This window comes from Schistocerca nitens, chromosome 2 (genome assembly GCF_023898315.1).
Source record: "Schistocerca nitens isolate TAMUIC-IGC-003100 chromosome 2, iqSchNite1.1, whole genome shotgun sequence".
NCBI classification, from domain to species: domain Eukaryota; kingdom Metazoa; phylum Arthropoda; class Insecta; order Orthoptera; family Acrididae; genus Schistocerca; species Schistocerca nitens.
The window spans coordinates 906,201,316-906,223,677 of record NC_064615.1 but is presented as its reverse complement, the minus strand read 5'-3'; positions in this window follow the sequence as shown (position 1 = coordinate 906,223,677).

Here is a 22,362-nt window from a genome sequence, read left to right as displayed (position 1 = left end):
TCCATGGAGTAAATAGACGCTCCAAAGAATAATAGGGCTTGAAACTACTTTGCATTGTTAATCATCATATATTAAACTTTAGGAATCGGTAAGATAAGAAGAGAGATTTCGAGATATGTACTGAGTTATATAATTTATAAAAATTTCTGAAAATATCGTGGAGAGACCGCTGCAAGAGACATTACACTTAGGTTAGTTAGGTTTAAGTAGTTCTAAGTTCTAGAGGACTGATGACCTCAGATGTTAAGTCCCATAGTGCTTAGAGCCATTTGAACCATTTTTGAACTCGTGCTTTATTGTAACCTCGCACAGTTCTGCAATGGCTTCATATTAGCGAAGTTGCTAAATTTCAGGCAATTCTTTTATTAACCGTAACTACGTAACCAAAAATTTGCGGACCTATGTTTATATGAACTTTTTTCTTTAGTTTTACTTGTAGAATAACATATTAAAATATTTGCTTTTCTTCGTGAATCGCCCTGTATATCTGACCACCAAGATGTTCATCGTATATGTTTCAGCTGTTTAACTTTGACGATACTTGTAGTTTCATACTCTTGTATATTCTTTGCATAGATACATTTTCTGTTATTTGCTATGTATTTCTGGTTTGTAGAAAATCTAATGAGGGGTTCTACCGAAAAGCGTCAGATAAAGTCTTTAGTTTAGCACCTAGTTGCTTCTTATTTAGTAACCAATACAGTAATTGCGTAGTACTCCTATTGACTTGAATGTGTTCGTGTTCTTTTTGCGTGACTTTATGTCACAATCACAAATTCACATATCTCGAAGAGACCATCAAGGAAAAATTAGAGAGGTTGGAGCTCACATGGAAGCTTACGAATAATCATTCTTCTCGCGCAGCATTCGTAATTGAAACAGGGAAGGGGGGCAGTGATAGTGGTGGTCAAAGTACCCTGTTCCACACAGCGTAAAGTTGGCTGCGGAGCGTACGAGGTGAAGCCGAAGGCCGGCGACAAAATCTCCGAGGTTATGTAGGGATATTCATCTACATCTACATGGAACTCTGCAAATCGCACTTAAATGCCCGGTAGAGGGTTCACACAAGCACTTCCGAAGTAATTCTCTATTATTCCAATCTCGAACAGTACGCTGAAAAACAAACATCTATATCTTTCCGTACGAACTCTGATTTCCCATATTTTATTATGATGATCTTTTCTCGTATTCGGTGGAGAAAGTTGGTGATTGAAATTTCGTGAGGAGATCCCGTCACAAAGATAAACGATTTTGTCTTAATGATGTCCATCCCAAATCCTGCATCATGTCCGTGACACACTCTACTCTATATTTCGATAATACAAAACGTGCTGCCTATATGCTTGACATCGTCAAGTTCGGAGGCGATCTAGGTTAATGCAGAAGAAGACGCACAACTTCAACAGCCAAGATCGCTGTTGTACAGTATTTATTGTGATGACGGGTTAAAAAAAAAAGGGCTCTGAGCACTATGGGACTTAACATCTGAGGTCATCAGTTCCCTAGAGCTTAGAACTACTTAAACCTAGCTAACCTAAGGACATCACACTCTTCCATGCCCGTGGCAGGATTCGAACCTGCGACCGTAGCGGTCGCGCCGTTCCAGACTGAAGCGCCGGTTTCAAAAACTGTAAAGCATAGATCAACACCTTCAAGCACACTGGGCTTAGTTTATTTACTATATGTCTGCAGTGTAACAATATTAGATTATTGATTTGTTTTTATATGACACGATGTACTTTTGTTTGTAACTACTACCACACTGCCACATGGTGGCTGGTTGTAACGTCTATGATGTTTACTTGAGAATCTTAGTCTTCATTCTGCTAATATACGAACACGAGGTTGTATAATCAGTGCAATATGTACGTTGTTTTGGGTAATAGTTATTTTATGCTTGAGTTGCAGATACACTATTGTTCTCATGTTCATAAAATATCGTTCTCCGATATGATACGATATACGACGCCTGTGGTCAAGATTCAGTGAAATATACTGCAGTACATTATATTCCATGGTATAGTCCATGTTTTAGTAAAATTGTATTATGCCGCTTTACTTCCGATCCCAGTGTGCTTGAAGATGTTGGTCTGTGCTTTACAGATCTGATGATGGCAACGTATTTCGCTGAAACCGGTCGTCGCAATAACGAACTTGGTCTGTGCTTTACAGATCTGATGATGGCAACGTATTTCGCTGAAACCGGTCGTCGCAATAACGAACTTGGTTGTCTGAATTTGTACTTCTGTTTCTGAAGAAATACTAATAATTTCATTTCAAGCCCTCGCATTTGTACACCGAAATACCACTGGCGAATAATTTATATTTTTAATGTCTCTTCGTGTGTTCTCATCAATAACGACAGATGCCATTATTTCTAGTGAAACGTGGAAATCTCGCTATTGGCGAACAAACAATAATGACATGACGTTGCCGGCCGCGGTGGTCTCGCGGTTCTAGGCGCTCAGTCCGGAACCGCGCGACTGCTACGGTCGCAGGTTCGAATCCTGCCTCGGGCATGGATGTGTGTGATGTCCTTAGGTTAGTTAGGTTTAAGTAGTTCTAAGTTCTAGGGGACTGATGACCACATATGTTAAGTCCTATAGTGCTCAGAGCCATTTGAACCATTTGACATGACGTCTATTTGTGGGTAGGTGCTGGCTTCGAATCCCAGTCAAGGAAAAAAAAATTATATCGTCATTGCACATTAAATCATATCGCTACTGGTGAAAAGATCTCTATCTAGCACCCGATTTAACTTAGTTAACAGTCAGATTACGTGTTACGTGCTGTGCTGGGTTCAAATCCCCGTCACAAAACTTTACATCATGACATTTCAGTTTTAAACACATGCACACCTTTTCCTTATGAACGAATCTATTTTAACGTTTTTAGTAGTTAGTTAACAGGGAGATAAAAGTATGACAGGAATTCCTATCAAGCGCAAAAATTTTCCTAATGTACTTTCAAGTTTAGATTTGCTGGTGAAAACGTTTATATTTCACGTATCTTTATGCTCAGTCAACAGTGACGATCTTTGCCGTGATAAGAGTATCTGTCAAGCACGAAAGCTTTGCTTAGTTAGCAGTTGGTATAGGTGCTGCGTTTCAATCCAGATGCAGAACAAGAAAGTTCATCGTGTCATGTAAAGTTTAAACATGTGCACAAATAACTGTTCGTGAAACATCAATATAGTGAAATTATTGGTGACACTCTTTTAATGTTGTGGTATCCATTAGAGCTCTTACCGCTGTTAATCGCGTTTTTTTCTTTTTTTTTTTAATTCAGTAACCAGTTATGCAAAGCCACTCGCCATAGGAACACCGCTGAAGGTGTAGGATAGCCTTTTAGAGAACAAAATATTTCTGATTGTCATAGAACTTGAGGGAACCGGGCATTGTTTCAAAATCTATTGCTCATAAAAAATATTTAATTTTGCCCAAGGGTTGATGAGTGATTTGTGTGATAGAGGTAATTTTCTCGGGGTCTAATGAGAATGGTAATGCTTCTGAAATGTCACTTGTTGTAATATAGCTTACAAGCGTTAAGGACTGTCACCTCCCTAATAACGTGTTTTCTAGTATTTGAAATATCGTGGTGCTTACAAACATCTGGATCATTGCCATAAAGAACTGAGTTCTGTAGTGATCTTGTGGTATCCTTTTTTTGTAGTCGAAAGACTGTGTTGTAAATAGACTAGAGGGCCTGCACGACAGCTACGTTCCGTGGGCTGCCTGCAAATCAGGCGGAACTCAATTCAGTTCATTCGTATGATTTTGAGTGTGATATTACGGGATACGAAATTTCGAGGAGGAAGCCCTGGAGTTGACAGGTGGAACCAACTTGCTTTTCTCGTTATACTTACGATACATCTGTAATTTGGCCACATAAAATTCAAAGGCTCCATCATACACCTGGTCTCCAGACGTACAAACAAAGCGTCACTATAGAGATACGGGCTGCGGAACTGTTCCTTTCGTATAAGTCGTGGTAGAAAGAAAAGCAGTTGGAACATAAGCCACAAGGTTTACGGCAAGAAGACACACACACAGCTATAGCTACACTCACATAGCTGTGCAAAGGAATCGATTGCTCAATCCGATGATACACAGGACTAGTACGGTCTCGAACGTAGACAGGTCTCCCTCGGGGAACAGAGCGTGTGGAAACGGTGTTCCGGGGAACCCGTTACCTTTAATGGCAGATCGACGAGCGCTGCGCCCCACGACGGCAGCACGACGTACAGCGTCAAAAGAAAAACGGGAAGAACGAGTGGCCACAGCCGTTGCTGAGGCATCAGGAAAGAGTAAGCGAATCCTCAAAAAACATCGCGTTACGTCAGTCTTATGTTTACCAGCAAAAACTAGGGCACTACGATGTAGTATATAGGATTTTGTCTAGGACTACTTAATGCAGAATGTACCAATTACCGTGCAGTGCTGAAACAAGTGTGTAGAAAGGCTATCGCTTCATTATTTGCAGTAGTAGATACGTGTTTCGGTTTCACATATACATATAACAAACAAATGAAAATTCAATAAAACAATAAAAAAAAATACTTTCTCTTAATAACTGTGAACTGTACCATATGCTTCCAGAATGAGATTTTCACTCTGCAGCGGAGTGTGCGCTGATATGAAACTTCCTGGCAGATTAAAACTGTGTGCCCGACCGAGACTCGAACTCGGGACCTTTGCCTTTCGGGGGCAAGTGCTCTACCATTTGAGCTACCGAAGCACCACTCACGCCCGGTACTCACAGCTTTGCTTCTGCCAGTATCTCGTCTCCTACCCTCCAAACTTTACAGAAGCTCTCCTGCGAACCTTGCAGATAGGCCCCTATCTTTAGATCAGTATTAATTTCAAGACTGTCAGGAGACTTTGTTGGGGGAATGAAGGTGATTCTGACAATGAGTGTTTTTCTCTGGTTACAATACTCATCGAGTCGTGCTCGTAATAAAATCGCCCGACGTGCCTTCTGTCGTGCGTTTGCAGCCCTGCCGCCGGCAGCGAAAACAAAAATAAGTTAAAACCGAAGTTAACTTCAACCCCCTGACTGCTAAGAGCTTGACGCGCGAGCAAAGCATAACGCCTCACATTTAACTCAAAATACCTTGTTTTAACAGTCTCCGACACCTTTACGAGTAAAATTTGGAGCATATGAAAATATAATTGATTCATAAGTTTCCGTTCACGTAACCTCAGTAACAAAAAGGTTTTTCGCAGGTTGAAAGTTCGCGTACGTCATCTGGAAATAGAGTGTCAAAAATATTCTGTCAATCTTCTTGTAAATTTGTTACTGGAAATAAAAGTAATCTGAAAACACAGTGCGGTAGTTTCAGAACACACGGATGCCACTTCCACCTGTCTATACTGAAAATTTTGGATGTCTGAGAGAGTGAAATGAAGCGTAGAGCCCGTTTTCCACGAACGACCCTCGTTTTTTGAACGACTGCCCGTAGCAAGCGAATCTACTGCGGCACCCCTGGAGTTTTTTAATTTTTTTTGTACTGACTCTCTCGTGTCACGATTGATCGTTTTTGTATGCACCTAGTCTCCAAAGTTGCGCAAGCTGTTCAGAAATGTTCAGATGTGTGTGAAATCTTATGGGACTTAACTGCTAAGGCCATAAGTCCCTAAGCTTACACAGTACTTAACCTATGCCCGAGGGAGGACTCGAACCTCCGCCGGGACCAGCCGCACAGTCCATGACTGCAGCTCCGCAGACCGCTCGGCTAAACCTGGGCGGCAGGACAGTTGGGGTTCTTGCAACTCCTAAGTATTATGTACCAATAAGCAGAATGCGTGCTCACGAACTAGAGCACGATATGCAATTCTTTGGCGATGGAAGCCAGGTTTATCAGCTGCGAGCAGAACCAGTGTCAGGCAAGGCTCAGATTCTCACAAACAAGAAATATCGTCAAATATGGAACATTTTAACTACAGACACCAGAAAGTTTCAAATATTCAAGTACAGTAGGAATCCGATGCACCCGAAGGCTTGGCTTGAACAAGCTGGTCTATGTTTCCCACTATCGTGGTCATTAATGCAATGGTTAGAGTTTATCTGTGAACTTCTGTAGGGAGAGATCGCCGGGAAAATGCGATCGATCGCGCAACACTGCTCAACATATAAAGAATTCCAAGACGCTTTCTTAGGCACTATGAGTCTAAAGCTGTGCAAAGAGGGGTGAAGGTAGAAATAATATGGAGCATGATTTCGAGGGTTCCAAATCGCATATTGCTGAGAAATTCCTGGAAACTATTCTTAAGAAAAATCAGTCTTACCCCGCGCTTTACGTTTCTGCAGAAATCATTCGATTTTGCAACGAGAAGTTACCACCATACTTTCAGCCAATACTTGCAGGATGCATGAGAGATGCTGCACGAACGTGAAACACAGTAGTTTGCAACGACCATATGATTCAGAATGCAGTTTTGCTGGTCCACAACGACCTCATAAAGATCGTAAGAACGAAAGGGCTCAAATGAACGGAAGTGGCCCTTTTTGACAGCCTCAAACTCACCACTGTGGATTTAATGGTTTACAACACCCTAATAACAAAAATAATCGAGTTAGACCGGGAGAAAACAATCGGATACCTCTCAGACAGCCTGAGGAGATGATTGAAATATGTCCACCTGACACACGATCAAACACTATTGCCGGCCTGGGTTCGCAATACTGACGAAGAGCTCGCACGGTTCAAGTAGAAGAAGTGTGCTGGGCCTTAGAGCAGACGATGTTAACATCTTAGAATATGAGGATTTACGGAAGGCTATAAAGAAGTGAAAGGAGCGGGCCGATAGGAATAGAAAATTTTCGTAGTATCACGTGGACCAGAACGTGCTTATCAAGTCATATAACCGACCCAACAAGACAAGTGTTCATGCTATAAGTTGTTTCCATTGTACTGCGGGCCATTACGCATACGGTGATTCGTGACAGAATCACTGAAGTCGCAAAAATGTCATGGAACCTATCATTTAAACAATGTCAAACCCTTCAAGGAATAACTATGTTTGAACTTATTGACAAGCACTTTATACGTATTGATTATATGTGATTAGGCTAGTGGGGGTTAATTAGTTGGAAAAGATATGTCAATACTTATTGTCAGTAAAATTCAAGAGATAGGGCGTGTGGGAGGATAGGCGTATGTTCTTCAGATTGGGTGATGTGACGTATTAGTATGAGCATTTATGGTTGAGTTGCGCTTCTGCTAGTCGCATATTTTTGTGGAATTGAGTGTGTACCCGATTACTACCCTCCGGTGGCATTGAGGTATTGTGATGGTGGTGTACACGTTGTGAGGTGATGTTCGGAGGAAAATTGAAATATTGCTCAAGGTACATAAGGTGCAGTCCTAATTACGGTATAGAATATCACATAGTTGTGGTCATTCATTGTGAGAGACGATGTGGAGGTGGACTGATGAAAAGGTGAACTGAACGAGCGTTGCCATTGTTTGGTTACTGTGGCAAAAGATGGTCCTCATTGAGATATAAGCTTTAGTTTTTGGAACTTGCCACGTGATGTCTGTGACTTACTTGGATTTCAGTATTAGGATTTCAGTTTTAAGTGACGAAGTGAGTGATCATGTTACGATCGCACTATACAGCGTTTGAGGCCTTTTGAGGACTTTTATGAGGAGTTTATCCCTCGTCTACAGACGTGTGGACCGCGTTGTAATGAGATTTTTTGTTGTTTTTTGTTTTATTCTTAAGGAATAAGTGTGAGAAAGATGAGTAGGAAACGAAGCTGCCACATTGTGGTGAAATTGAGTCACAGACGAGAAGGAAAATCCAAGTGCTTTGTGAGGCGAACAGTTGATAACGACTGAGAATAGATGTATTATGGTAATCATTTAAAGTTATAATGTTCTGTTTGTTCCTGTTTCCTAGCGGATGCGAGAGAACTACCATATGAGGAAAAAAGGGAGAGGAGAGAAATATAAGATGTAAGAAGGCTGACTATATTTTAAAACCGGTGGCATATTTTCCACCTATGGGCAAATAAAAATAGACGCAAGTGTTCGAGGTGAATTAAGAGTCACACCAAAGGAATAACGAGGACGAAGAGGAGCAGTACGGTGAGACGACACGAGATATAGTAGTCTGGCTTAAAAAATAAATCTGTGTTTGTCATAAGTCTAAGCGTGGGACAGATTTCTGAACTTTCACCAGGGTGATGACGATGTAAAAAAAATGGGGAGACTAATGTTCTTGCATGTGCTGGGTTTGTATTACAAGTCTTTTTCAGGGTAGAATAAGAGATGAAGTGCGTGACAGATCTACCACAAGGAGGAGGTTTTACGGAAGTCAAAGTAAATTTAATTCGTCTATTCATCGTGGATGGGAGCATGAGGTCTGTATTTCGGTCTGCGACTGTTTGGAGATTTTTAGTTATGCTTATACGCATGATAAAAGACTATGTGCATAAAAGAAGTGTAACGTAGGAAGCTAGAGTAATATTCTTAACGTTTAAGCACTGACCAGCAAAATTTTGTTTCCTATAAATATCATAAGGATTGAGCCTTGAGTTCATGCTTTATTAATTTCGATGAAGCACGAACACCAGAGTGGTTGTAAATCTCAGACATTGTGTCCTACAAAGACTGTTAAGAACTGTAATTTTCGAACTTTGAATCCCATAAACATTTAAAAGAGCCAGAAGCTCATTGTTAATATTAAAAGTTGTACCATGTATCAAACTAATTGCTAGGATATCAGTTACACTCCCCTGCAATTGGCTACAGGTGAACCTTCAGTTGGTACGTTTTTTATATAGTTCTCGTTTTCTTTTTTTTAAGACGAGACAAATTGTAGAGTTAAAGCACTCAGTCTTTGTAAGATCTGGGCGGACGATACATTGAGCAGCAAACAGTGCAGCTGTCGGAAGCTGGACAGACGGTACATGACTTCAGGAACTGCCGGTGAACGCGGCGGACTCGCTGCGACACGACATTCCTGGGACGTGGTCTTCAAGCCACAGCGAGCAGAGGTTTGAAAGGGTGACGAGGCATGAGCCACACCTCACGGGCAGTCCGGTGATCTGGGATGCCGCAAGCGCCATACCGCTGTACCGTTACGCGTATCTGGCGAGCTAGTTGGCCTCCTAGAACTGCTACGAGATAAGATGAATTTGATGCGTGCCGAACGGTAGCAGGCCAAGGGCTCAGGGACCGCCGCGGCCGGCCCGGGTAGCTGACCGTTTCCTGCCAGCCAGGTCAAGAGACAATGAACGCGTCGCCGGGAACGGGTAAATCCCAGAGCTGGGAATTTGGACGCCTGATGCTCCCCTCGCCTTTGTGCAGAATATGCTCTGGGAAATAGGGGAGTGTCAGATACACTTTAAAGATGGACAAGTTACAGCTCTTTGAGATTCGACAATAACTCACATCATATTTGAGTGCAAGTCTGAGTAGAGTTGAGATCTCAGAAGAATCAATCATATCTCAATATTTTTAAAATTACACGAGGTAATATCTGACAGCGAATAAACATTTTCACAATGACCCTCTGAATTAACATCTTTTAATCGCTTCATGCGATTGCAGCAAACGGTATCTCAGATGATAGCAGTGCACTTTAGCTATCATCCCAGAAAGCTACGTATCTGTATCTATTTTATTCATTGATTTACGACGTCTTATACATCTTTTTCACTATGCATATGTTTGTCCACATTTACACAGCAAATGAATTGAGCATCAATACCTCATATTTTGTCATACTTGAGTTTTTATTTAATGAACGGCTTACTTTCTTTGCCAGTAACTTCATTTAAATGCTGACTGCTAGTTCTACCGCAAACTGTGCTAATTTAAAAACGATCAATTGCATGTGTCAGCGGACACCACTTTTGTAAGAGAATGCTAAAAGGCGTTTCTGTCAAGAAGGCATAAATAAGTGTTTAAATAATATTTGGCGATAATCTGTGGTCATTTAACGTAAGCGCACTTCCGCAAGAATACTGGTTTATTTATATGAACCACCTGTTACTTATATTTGTAAACGATTTAAATGTAACCGAATGCTCATAACATTTCTTTCATTTAAATATTGTTGCTATACATTAGTTTAGCGCGGGAAAGTGGTCATGTTGAACCAAATCATCTCTGTAGAGCTTGAGAATGATTTATTGATCGTCCGTCAACAAAACATCCGGCTGAACCTGTACCAGCTAGCACCGTGGCTTGTTACCGAACGGCAGACCACCCCAAAGGCAAGCGAGCGCTGAAACTGGACTGTGCAATTAGCATCTGCTTGTGTCACTGAGTCACACGAGGTGTTAGCTGTCAAGGGATACCCATTTCTGTTGCAGAATACGATGGAAAATCCGTTGCACACGATACAATGGAGCCAAGGGCTCTGATCTGACACTCTTCTCTGTGTGGGAAACACCAGTCCCTTCTCAAACGATTACGTTTCGATTCTAATAAACACTTGCTAATCCCTTCCCATGGAACGCCACGTTAGGCAAGTCCTGTTTGAGAAACACCATAATAATTCGTTATAATTTGCGACACAGTGTCTTTGTACAATCGAGCAGCAACCAAATATGCACTGACGTCACGTAGCCTGCTATCACTTGGCAGAGACAGCGATGACGTAGCCGAAGGCGGGAAACGAAATTACACGCGACCAGTCGAGATATTTCGATTTCGATTTTTGATCATACGACGAAAAAGGGAGGTGCCCTATCGAGTCAACTAGGCCATCAACAGATTTGAGTTATCTATACGTCGACAGCACTATCGTCTATCGCCCATTGTTACCTAATCCAAGACAAATTACTGCACTCTGAGCTCCATTATTGTTTTGGTAATCAGCTCACTTCTTACTTGCAGTTCAATTTAACATAAGTGTTATCGTTTATTTCTTTTGTACTGTATGCTGCTATGGCAGTTTCTAATTCTAGATTAATTTGTAACGATAAAGAAGAAGAAAATCGATTTTGATTCGTTCACTAGCGTTTCGCTAAGTCAAAAATATGTACGCACTACTAAACAGACGAATTACTTATCTACAGCAATTTAATGTTAGCAGTAGGGTCGTTATTTAGACACTGGTAGAGCCTTGGGGTTGCAGTATTTCAGTATTTTACAAGGCAGTGGAGCTTCAAACATCATTACAAGTAACCGTAAATTAAAATCAGTGCACAAAAATATACTTGGATTTGCCTGCGTCGCCCAAAAATCGCGTTGATCAACAAAAGCATCGTTTAAACGCCGGTGGTTGCATTTCATTAAAAAATTTGCTCTAGCTTCTCCCATTAGTACCCGGAAAGGCAAAAAGCTCAATTTTGTCACCTTAGGGGTACTCAGTTATAAAAAACCCGATACGGAAAGATGGGGAAGGCTTTGTGGAGAGCGAAAGAGCTATAGTTCGTTCGTTTCTAAAATATTTTTTCAGGGAGATGCTTTAATCTGTCCGAGCCTACTGAGCCCTCCATGCCTCCCTCGTTTTCGTCCAGAAGGTATTCACGCTCTTGTAATATTATAGAAACTGAAGATTTTTAGAAAAGTACGGTCCTCTTCGCTCCAGAAAGATAAAATGGGGAAATCTTCACAGAAATCGAAGTCTCACGTGTCCCCCCCCCCCTTCCCCTATGACATGGTAGCGAAGTAATCACACCCTTCTTTTCCATTCGCTAGTTTCTCAAACCTGACCCCAGCGCTCCTTCAGTGGAGCTGTAACGGCTTCTATCGCCATCTGACCTAACTCTCAGTTAATATCTCGGCTGCTTACTCCGTTATTGGCATAGCACTTCAGGAAAAACTGTTTGCGGATGCATACCTCCCTGTTCTGAAAAACTACAAACCGTACTGTACCAATCGCATTAGTGTCGAGAAAGCGTCCGCTGGCGTCTGTACCCTCATACGTTCTGATACTTCCAGTGAGCAGGTGTCCCTAACCACTGAACTAGAGGTCGCGGTCATTATTGCCTATCTGTATGTTCGAATGCCCCCCCATGAACCATGGACCTTGCCGTTGGTGGGGAGGCTTGCGTGCCTCAGCGATACAGATGGCCGTACCGTAGGTGCAACCACAACGGAGGGGTATCTGTTGAGAGGCCAGACAAACATGTGGTTCCTGAAGAGGGGCAGCAGCCTTTTCAGTAGTTGCAGGGGCAACAGTCTGGATGATTGACTGATCTGGCCTTGTAACACTAACCAAAACGGCCTTGCTGTGCTGGTACTGCGAACGGCTGAAAGCAAGGGGAAACTACAGCCGTAATTTTTCCCGAGGACATGCAGCTTTCCTGTATGATTAAATGATGATGGCGTCCTCTTGGGTAAAATATTCCGGAGGTAAAATAGTCCCCCATTCGGATCTCCGGGCGGAGACTACTCAAGAGGACGTCGTTATCAGGAGAAAGAAAACTGGCATTCTACGGATCGGAGCGTGGAATGTCAGATCCCTTAATCGGGCAGGTAGGTTAGAAAATTTAAAAAGGGAAATGGATAGGTTAAAGTTAGATATAGTGGGAATTAGTGAAGTTCGGTGGCAGGAGGAACAAGCCTTTTGGTCAGGTGATTACAGGGTTATAAATACAAAATCAAATAGGGGTAATGCAGGAGTAGGTTTAATAATGAATAAAAAAATAGGAGTGCGGGTTAGCTACTACAAACAGCATAGTGAACGCATTATTGTGGCCAAGATAGACACAAAGCCCATGCCTACTACAGTAGTACAAGTTTATATGCCAACTAGCTCTGCAGATGATCAAGAAATTGATGAAATGTATGACGAGATAAAAGAAATTATTCAGGTAGTGAAGGGAGACGAAAATTTAATAGTCATGGGTGACTGGAATTCGTCAGTAGGAAAAGGGAGAGAAGGAAACATAGTAGGTAAATATGGATTGGGGGGAAGAAATGACAGAGGAAGCCGCCTTGTAGAATTTTGCACAGAGCATAACTTAATCATAGCTAACACTTGGTTCAAGAATCATAAAAGAAGGTTGTATACCTGGAAGAATCCTTGAGATACTAAAAGGTATCAGATAGATTATATAATGGTAAGACAGAGATTTAGGAACCAGGTTTTAAATTGTAAGACATTTCCAGGGGCAGATGTGGATTCTGACCACAATCTATTGGTTATGAACTGCAGATTGAAACTGAAGAAACTGCAAAGAGGTGGGTATTTAAGGAGATGGGACCTGGATAAACTGAAAGAACCAGAGGTTGTAGAGAGTTTCAGGGAGAGCATAAGAGAACAATTGACTGGAATGGGGGAAAGAAATACAGTAGAAGAAGAATGGGTAGCTCTGAGGGATGCAGTAGTGAAGGCAGCAGAGGATCAAGTAGGTAAAAAGACGAGGGCTAATAGAAATCCTTGGGTAACAGAAGAAATATTGAATTTAATTGATGAAAGGAGAAAATATAAAAATGCAATAAATGAAGCAGGCAAAAAGGAATACAAACGTCTCAAAAATGAGATCGACAGGAAGTGCAAAATGGCTAAGCAGGGATGGCTAGAGGACAAATGTAAGGATGTAGAAGCTTGTCTCACTAGCGGTAAGATAGATACTGCCTACAGGAAAATTAGAGAGACCTTTGGAGAGAAGAGAACCACTTGTATGAATATCAAGAGCTCAGATGGCAACCTAGTTCTAAGCAAAGAAGGGAAGGCAGAAAGGTGGAATGAGTATATAGAGGGTTTATACAAGGGCGATGTACTTGAGGACAATATTATGGAAATGGAAGAGGATGTAGATGAAGATGAAATGGGAGATAAGATACTGCGTGAAGAGTTTGACAGAGCACTGAAAGACCTGAGTCGAAACAAGGCCCCGGGAGTAGACAACATTCCATTAGAACTACTGATGGCCTTGGGAGAGCCAGTCATGACAAAACTCCACCATCTGGTGAGCAAGATGTATGAGACAGGCGAAATACCCACAGACTTCAAGAAGAATATAATAATTCCAATACCAAAGAAAGCAGGTGTTGACAGATGTGAAAATTACCGAACTATCAGTTTAATAAGTCACAGCTGCAAAACACTAACGCGAATTCTTTACAGACGAATGGAAAAACTGGTAGAAGCGGACCTCGGGGAAGATCAGTTTGGATTCCGTAGAAATTTTGGAACACGTGAGGCAATACTAACCTTACGACTTATCTTAGAAGAAAGATTAAGAAAAGGCAAACCTACGTTTCTAGCATTTGTAGACTTAGAGAAAGCTTTTGACAACGTTAACTGGAATACTCTCATTCAAATTCTAAAGGTGGCAGGGGTAAAATACAGGTAGCGAAAGGCTATTTACAATTTGTACAGAAACCAGATGGCAGTTATAAGAGTCGAGGGACATGAAAGGGAAGCAGTGGTTGGGGAGGGAGTGAGACAGGGTTGTAGCCTCTCCCCGATGTTATTCAATCTGTATATTGAACAAGCAGTAAAGGAAACAAAAGAAAAATTCGGAGTAGGTATTAAAATTCATGGAGAAGAAGTAAAAACTTTGAGGTTCGCCGATGACATTGTAATTCTGTCAGAGACAGCAAAGGACTTGGAAGAGCAGTTGAACGGAATGGACAGTGTCTTGAAAGGAGGATATAAGATGAACATCAACAAATGCAAAACGAGGATAATGGAATGTAGTCAAATTAAATCGGGTGATGCTGAGGGGATTAGATTAGGAAATGAGACACTTAAAGTAGTAAAGGAGTTTTGCTATTTAGGAAGTAAAATAACTGATGATGGTCGAAGTAGAGAGGATATAAAATGTAGACTGGCAATGGCAAGGAAAGCGTTTCTGAAGAAGAGAAATTTGTTAACATCGAGTATAGATTTAAATGTCAGGAAGTCGTTTCTGAAAGTATTTGTATGGAGTGTAGCCATGTATGGAAGTGAAACATGGACGATAACCAGTTTGGACAAGAAGAGAATAGAAGCTTTCGAAATGTGGTGCTACAGAAGAATGCTGAAGATAAGGTGGGTAGATCACGTAACTAATGAGGAGGTATTGAATAGGATTGGGGAGAAGAGAAGTTTGTGGCACAACTTGACTAGAAGAAGGGATCGGTTGGTAGGACATGTTTTGAGGCATCAAGGGATCACAAATTTAGCATTGGAGGGCAGTGTGGAGGGTAAAAATCGTAGAGGGAGACCAAGAGATCAATACACTAAGCAGACTCAGAAGGATGTAGGTTGCAGTAGGTACTGGGAGATGAAGAAACTTGCACAGGTTAGAGTAGCATGGAGAGCTGCATCAAACAGCTGCATCAAACCAGCCTCAGGACTGAAGACCACAACAACAACATGTTCGAATGATGATATGTAATGTTTATCTACCACTAGACGGACCATTCCTATATCACGAACTGTTAGAGTTTGTGGAACGGCTGCATCCCTTCTTTCTCTTGTTGGTGGAGTTTAATGCCCAAAATCCTCTGTGGGAGAAATATGTTTCATCTATGCGATCCCACACTCCAGTCGTCCCAATTCTGGACTAAACTCGACCGCTTTTGCGGCCATCCACCACCAGCGGCAGTTCCTGGCATCCTTGCCAATGGTTACATCTGCACTGATCCCGTGGTACTTGTTGAATGTTTTGCGCCACTCTTTGTTGAAGTGTCAGCTTACCATCCTCATTTCCTGACCCAGATGCACCTCACCGATAGCCGCCCGCATCCTTCCTTGCACACGGTTCTCCGTCATACAAGGAAGGTCCCTTTTAGCAGGTGGGAGTTTCGCAGCGCTTTGGTAGAATGTAGAGATACGGCACCGTGATGCTACAAAATCGACAACCATGTGCTGAAATATCTCCGCGACGACAGCGGGAAGCATATGCTCGGGCTTTTTAATAGCATTTGGTGGGAAGGAGAATTGCCCTCTGAATGGTGGGAAGGTATTTTTATTCCTGTCCTGAAACTGGAAGAGGAGTGTACGCTAATCGAAAGAAGGGTCAACCGTTGTCTTTGTTGGTGCCTTGAAGCCGGAGGGTGTACATCATGATTGCAGGGTGACTTTCGGGCATTCCGGTCCATCAAGAATCATCTGGTTCATCTGGAATCTACAGTGCGCAATGCTTTCGCGCATCGCCAACATCTGATGACCCAGTAGTTTAGTCCCTTTAAACACACAATTGTCATCAATTGAAGCTTTTTTTATATACTCTTTTATTATCTTCAAGCTGTAATGTTTTTAAGTTGTAGAAAGAATGACATAAAAAATTTTTTTGCGTTACTTTTGTCTCACTACTTATTGTGATTTGGCGTATAATTATTTCTTTCTCGGGCAGGCAGTATTTGATTTTAATGATGGTTTGCGTAGGATTTCGACAACATGCGTAGTTCAGGGATATTTACATTGGAAGGCGGCTAGCGATCGTCATTTTGTACAAGTATCCGTGCATCAAGATGGCTCACTTGGGGAACAGCGATATATCATTACTACAAGAACGACGCTCTACTGTGAAACGTCTTATTCGTAATATCCCAGGAACAGTGAGGCGAACCTTCACAACTCTAACATATTTGTAAATAAATGTCACACTAAGACAACGTATGTTGTACACCGTAGAGGAATTTATTAGCATCAAACACTGTATAACCATATTATCGTTGATAAATACTAAGTCATTTATGAGGTCGCATAGAATAGAAATCTGGTTGTAATCAATGCGTGAATCAATGCTAAGATTCCAAAACTGTAGCTCATAGTATTTGTGTATTCCGTTTTGTTTAACAAATAAATAGTACGTCTCTATAGCCGAATGATCAACGTCGACAGACCCCTCAGGTGGAGGAGCCAGGTTCAATTCCTGGCACTGCCAGGGATTTTTCCTTGCTGGCAGGGCTGGATCGGAGTGTATTCATCCTTGTGATGCGAACTGAGGAGCTACGTGATTGACAGGCAGCGGCTCCAAGGTTGGAACGTCGACAACGGGCGGTAGTGCGGTGTGCTGAGCCCATGTCCCTCCACTCCGTATCCGATGCTGAATGGCTGAGGGTGACACGGCTGTCAGTCGACTATCGCATCGTCTTCAAAGCCTTTGGTTTTCGTTTATAAATAAACTGTGTTGCCAGTTACAAGCTGAGTGTTAAAATAATCATTTAAAGATAAGTTATTCATCACCTATGGAAACAGTAAAATTTTTATGAAATGAAAGATATTTTACCAAAATTTGAGATTAAATTCAGGAACTTGGGATGCTTTGATGTTCTGAAGGAATTCTGATTTGGTTTCAGATAAGTCGTAAAGTTAAATACAAGACTGCAGTAGGAAGGAGATAGCAACTATCAAAAGAGGTTTGAGCCGCGATTAACTTCGTAAGCTATTCAACCCAACGCTAAGATTCTTCTGCTCTGTGATAGTGAACGTCGTATTAGAAGAATGAGCTATGTTTTGTTAGCAAAGAGGCAATGCATATTATACATATTTAAGATCAGAGTTTCTTGCTTCATTTTGTAGACCAAATACTATTTGAAAGTAGGCCACCGAAAGCAAATTATGCACATTAAATTAAAAAATAAATAAATGTATTTTCAGAATAAATAAAAAACATGAAACTTTTTAAGCTCTTTTCCTAAAAATCGCACCCTCCCACCTTTGACAAAACCCTGGCTACGTCCTTGGAAACAGTGAGCAAACTGTTCCCTAGTTACGGGACTATTGTACTCACCTCATACATTAATCAGAACACGGCACACCTCAAAGGTTTTATTTCTTTCTCTTCTGAACTTTAATTTCTTTTCATAATGTCTCATTGGTATCATTTACTGGTTTCTCAATGCACAGTTGAATAACATCAGGACTAACAATCTCTCACTCCCTTCTCAAATACTCTACTCTTCATGTCCTTCGACTACAGGTTGCTTTTTATACGCATTGTAAATAATCGTATGGTCTGTATGTTTTATTCGTGCTATCTTAAAAATTTCAGTGTGCCTTCCTGTCAACATTGTCAAATGTTTTCTCAAAATCGGCAAATACTAGAACTGACTAGAACTGTAAGTTTGGCATTCTTCAGACTATTTTCTAAGATAGAGCCAGTATTGCCTCATGTGCTCCGGCATTTCTCTGGAATCCAAACTGATTCCTATTTTTTCCTGTCAGCAGCTGCCAGCTTTGGAATTGGGATTATTATATTCTCCATGAGCTCTAAACGTATTTCGCCTCTATCATATATCGTGCATACCAGATTGAATAGTTTTCTCGTGATATTTTCTCTCTAGGGTCTCGATAATTTTGACGGAAAGTCGTCAATTCCAAATACTTGTGGATCAGTGCTCTGTCGCTTCAGTTCAGTATCTCGTCTGTTCTCCAAGGATTTTGTTTATCTATCAGTAAAGTTACTGTCAATGTTAAGCGTTGCCACAAAAAATCTTAATCAAAGGGCTTTAGTTCCAACAGAGACATCCGTGCAAATTAATGAACAATAGATATTAACTACTTGCGAACAAAGATGGAGCGCCTCCTGTGATGTGTGGGGTCCTGGGACGTCGATGCAGTTAACATGCGGTTAAGCAATTCTTTCCCCATTAGATAGTAAATGTGGCTTATAATTACACAACGAACGGCTGCACTTGAATTGTATCCGGTGAATTAACTTTTCAGTTTACAGTATGCATAAGACAGAAAAAACTTCAAAATCTACTGAAGGACAAGGCCACCCAAATAATTTCCCCTGCTCTTAAGCTGTGGTGTTCAGGTTGCATTCAGTGCACCTAAAAGTTATTCATAGCTACGCTTTAACACTAACCCTTGTTACAGAAACGTGAATAAAATTAACTGGCAGATTGGTTTGATCAGATTGGTGGGGCTGCCTGCTCCTTATCTTTCACATGCAAGTAGCAGCCGCTCAATAAAGAGTTCAGCTATGTAAACGTATTTTTTCTGCCACTAACTAGAGACCTGATGTCATCCCAGCGTATGTTTGGCGACACTGTGAAGTCCGACTTACTTCCTAGAATGGCTGAGAATTATCCTACTACTATGAAATTGTGTAGAAATTGTGAATAATTTTGACATAAGCTTTATTAGGCATGGAAATCATACTCTTTTGGTGACACATGAAAATTTGTGCCAGATTGGAACTCGAACCTGGGTTTCCCGCTTGTCGCAAGCGGTCGCCACAACATCTTGGCTATTCGTACAGGGTTCCAGGACCGACCCAACCCTCCTTATGCCATGGTGTCTATGTCCCCATTGCTCGCAGCTTACCTGGTTTCCCATAACAGGGGTAATGGGACAGACGTGTCAACTTCAACATTATCGTCGTTTTGCATGTCAATTCTATAATACTGCATGTCTGAAGTAACAGATATTGTAATATTCACTTGATATTTTCTTGTTATTTCGATTAAATGTTGTGAACAATTCCCACTTAATGGATAACATTAAGCTAGCAAATTTGTCTTTCCGACTTCAGGAAGCTCGTTCCAAGCAAAAACTACAACCAATCTCGTCTTTTACCTTGCAAGTTACCTGTCTTAGCGATCACTGGGTCAAAGAGGAATCTGCGTCTACTGCAGTTGTTTGTTAGTTCAGCAGCAGAGGTTTCCCCCTTCAAAGATAAGAGTGCAGCTGTCGGTTCAAATCTTGCTGGAGATAAAATTCTTACCTCTTCTGTGACAAAGCAACACTCAGGCAGATCGAAAATTAATCAAGAAATGTTTAGAAAACTTCTCCGATATAAGTTTTCTTGCCACCTTGATTGAGTCCCCCGTAGATCTAAAGGTGAAAAACTTGTAGATTTGCACACTTTTCCGCTTCTGTCGACATTACTTTCAGTCTTTTTATGAAGAAACAGATGCGTTCTTTTAATCGTTCCACAGAAAAATTTCTTAACTCTTATCCGTCTGTCCGCAGTACTACATTTCCATACTTTCATGGTAGCCCTGTAACGCTACTTCTGTATGTCCATGGACTGCACAAAGACACAGACTGCTTTTAGGCCAAAATTGCACAATATCTTGCTAATGCGTAAGGATTTAAGGACACTCGTCATATGGATACTTTGTTTTATTATAGAAGATTTTTGTTGTGAGGTTAGCGTGGTAAACAGAAATTCATTTTTATTGGTAGAGTCAGTACTTCGTAATGTTTTATCGTTAGTTTAATCAACACAATAGCACAAGAATAAGTCAACCATCAGCTACGTAGTCTTCCACGTTATCTACTATTATCGAGCTTGCACTGTACTCATTCACTTGTTTCATTTCTTTTTGTATCATACTTTTAGCTCGTCACACAGGTTTTTCTTTGAGCAGTTTGTTTTTCCGATTTGAAATTATATGTTATTTACAGCTTATGCACTTTCTTTCGGAATTTTACCATTTAGCAATCAGTGTTACGTTGTCTTTTCACTTGTGTCCTCATGTCATAGAGATGGTGCCACTAACAGCATTCTTAAGAAAAATATATTTAATTGAATAGTATTAAAAACTACGTTATTTACTCAAAATGTTAACAGAGCCTGGTGATACAAAGAAAGCTGATACTTGCAGCAAATGAGCTTTTGAGTTTGCTGTACGCGAAAGACAAAATAAAATAAAATAGGTATGACAGCTACATAATAGTAGGGCTACACAAATACACTCGTGTTCAGGAAAACAGAACACCTTGAACGATTAGATAAAGGAAATTTATATTCACAGAATATGTACATTAGTATGTTCTGCAGAAATTATTATCATTTGAACCATATCGGCCCGCGGGTTCAAGTTCAACACCGATATCGCGACGCAAGACCTTCTACCGCTAAAATGTGCCTGTAGCTCTCGTTTTCACCATAAATTGAAGATAATAGATCGATGTGATTCGAGCAGGCGTGCAGGATGCCTGGCGTGAACCGTGCCGTCGAATCAGTGAGTTTGAAAGAGGGTGCATCATCGGTGTGAGAGAATGTGATGCATCCACTAGAGATATTGCTGCTCGTGTGTGACGAAGTGTTTCGGTAGTGCAAAGGGTGTGTGCAGAATTGTTCACTGAAGGCCACAGAACACGACGAGATGGGTCAGGTCGCACCACCCAACCACCTTCCGAGAATATATATAAATGACCTAGTAGATAGTGTCGGAAGTTCCATGCGGCTTTTCGCGGATGATGCTGTAGTATACAGAGAAGTTGCAGCGTTAGAAAATTGTAGCGAAATGCAGGAAGATCTGCAGCGGATAGGCACTTGGTGCAGGGAGTGGCAACTGTCCCTTAACATAGACAAATGTAATGTGTTGCGAATACATAGAAAGAAGGATCCTTTATTGTATGATTATATGATAGGGGAACAAACACTGGTAGCAGTTACTTCTGTAAAATATCTGGGAATATGCGTGCGGAACGATTTGAAGTGGAATGATCATATAAAATTAATTGTTGGTAAGGCGTGAACCAGGTTGAGATTCATTGGGAGAGTGCTTAGAAAATGTAGTCCATCAACAAAGGAGGTGGCTTACAAAACACTCGTTCGACCTATACTTGAGTATTGCTCATCAGTGTGGGATCCGTACCAGATCAGGTTGACGGAGGAGATAGAGAAGATCCAAAGAAGAGCGGCGCGTTTCGTCACAGGGTTATTTGGTAACCGTGATAGCGTTACGGAGATGTTTAATACACTCAAGTGGCAGACTCTGCAAGAGAGGCGCTCTGCATCGCGGTGTAGCTTGCTCGCCAGGTTTCGAGAGGGTGCGTTTCTGGATGAGGTATCGAATATATTGCTTCCCCCTACTTATACCTCCCGAGGAGATCACGAATGTAAAATTAGAGAGATTAGAGCGCGCACGGAGGCTTTCAGACAGTCGTTCTTCCCGCGAACCATACGCGACTGGAACAGGAAAGGGAGGTAATGACAGTGGCACGTAAAGTGCCCTCCGCCACACACCGTTGGGTGGCTTGCGGAGTATAAATGTAGATGTAGAAGATCAACACCTCATCTGAATGGCATTGCCGAACAGATCTGCGTCCTCTTCGGCTCTGGCGCAATAGTGAAACAGTGTAACACACCGTACACTATCAGGGGTGACAGTCTATCGCCGTTTATTACGGCATGGTTTACGGTAACTTACGTGCGCGTCGTCCACTTCTCCGTCTACCTTTGACGAATGTGCAGAAACGTGCTAGACGGCCATGGTGTGTGGAACGACATCGTTGGGGACAGGAATGGCATCAGACAGTGTTCTCGAACGAATCCAGGTACTACTTGTTTGAAAATATGGCCACATTTTGGTTCGCTGCGGACAGGGGGAGCGACATCACAGTGACTGCATTCGCACAAGACATACAGCGCCAAGTCAAGGCGTTATGGTGTGCGGTGGTACTGGGTACGACCACAAATCACAGTTGGTGCGTGTCCAGGGCACTGTGACCAGTGTGACATACGTGAATGACATCCTGCGACCCGTAGCCATAT